Below are 1,809 nucleotides of genomic sequence, written 5' to 3'. Positions count from 1 at the left end.
CGGGGGAGGAGCCGCCGCCGCCGCCGCCGCCCCGCCCATGCGCCCCGCCCCGCCCGGCCGCGCCCCTGGCCAGGGTAGGGGCACGGTCCGGGGCCCCCAGGCCCTCGACGCCTCTCGTGTGCGAGCGGAAACACCAGTCCCTCCTCCGTCCTCGCACACACCCTCCGCCCGGACTCACCAAGTCCTGTCCACACCAGGCCAGGATCTGGTTAATTGGAGAAAACTTGGCCTCGATGAAATCTGACCAATGGAATCACAACTGGACATTTTTTTCTTTCCTTTATAAAAGTCCTGTATTACTTTATGTGTCAAAGGCATACCATTGAGCTGTCCACTCTGTGTGCATCTCTAATGCAACTGCAGCTGTTATCAACGCGGGACTGTGCGATGACTTTTCAGAGACTGCGGGCTCTGCACGAGGACACCTTGCAAGAGTTGAGAAACGGTAAGGGGACCAGGAGAGGCAGGGCTGGGACAGCCTGCAGACAGCTCTGGACCAAACGCAGAGCTGGGCCATCAAAGTGCATGGAACAGTTGCCACAGGAGGTGGTGTGAGATTTTTAAAAACACTGTTATTACTCGTTTGCTTTTAAAATTACCGGTCACAGAACTGAAGTTTTTCTTTTTTTTTTAATCTCTCAAATGGTTATTTTGTTTCTGCTATCCTCAGCTTTCCTCTCAGAATATAGGTGTGAAATCACCCAATACAGGTACTAGGGAAGGTACACCCCCTTTGAAGAGGGAAGGTGATGCCTACATAACCCTGAACATTGTCTCCCTGACCCTTTCTGTAACCTCACTGGTTCCTTACTGCCTGTCCCAGAGCTGACACTGGGAACTTGAAAGATGTATTTAACAAGGCTTTCCTCTCACTCCCCTAAAGACAGAAAATAACCACGCTTTATCTAATTCCAATCACCGAAAAGCTTCTTTACCAGAATAACAATAGCTAATATTTACTGAATGTTTATTACTTGCTAGGCACTGGACAAAACCCTTTACTTGTATTATTTCATTTTTTTTTTTTTTGCGATATGCGGGCCTCTCACTGTTGTGGCCTCTCCCGCTGCGGAGCACAGGCTCTGGACGCGCAGGCTCAGCGGCCGTGGCTCACGGGCCCAGCCGCTCCACGGCATGTGGGATCTTCCCGGACCCAGGCACGAACCCGTGTCCCCTGCATCGGCAGGCAGACTCTCAACCACTGCGCCACCAGGGAAGCCCTGTATTATTTCATTTTTAACTCTCAGCACTCTAGTCAATAGCTGTGGTGGAATAAGGCCTGCAGTAAAGGGATTTGCAGGCTCCAGACCAGCTGTTTCTCGGACTCATTTTTCCACATCCAACGAAAGCGCTTTTCCTGTGATCTTCACACTTAACACAGCATCTTCTTTTAAAGCAGGCAACACCCCTCTGGGTTTAGAATGTCTGCCACAGGGACTTCATCAGCAACCAACTACCACTCTTTCAATAATAAAGAGTTGATTACTGTGCCAGGTGCTGGGCTCAATACTGTTGGGATCCCAGAGTACTTGCTAAAACATCTCTATTGAATGTAATTTATCTGTTTGTAAGAAAGGTTTTTGAGCAGCTGGAGGGCAAGGACCACCCTGTCTTACTCAGTTTTGTTTGTTTGTTTTGCCCGCACTGCACAGCTTGTGGGATTTTAGTTCCCCAACAAAGGACTGAACCCAGGCCCTTGCGGAGTCCTAACCACTGGACCACCAGGGAATTCCCTGTCTTACTCAGTTTTATACCTTCAGTGCCTAGCAGGGTGTCTGGTGCATTAGCAATGTCCAGTAAAAAATGTGT

Source organism: Phocoena sinus, chromosome 14 (genome assembly GCF_008692025.1).
Source record: "Phocoena sinus isolate mPhoSin1 chromosome 14, mPhoSin1.pri, whole genome shotgun sequence".
Taxonomy (NCBI): Eukaryota; Metazoa; Chordata; class Mammalia; order Artiodactyla; family Phocoenidae; genus Phocoena; species Phocoena sinus.
This window is presented reverse-complemented; position numbering follows the sequence as displayed.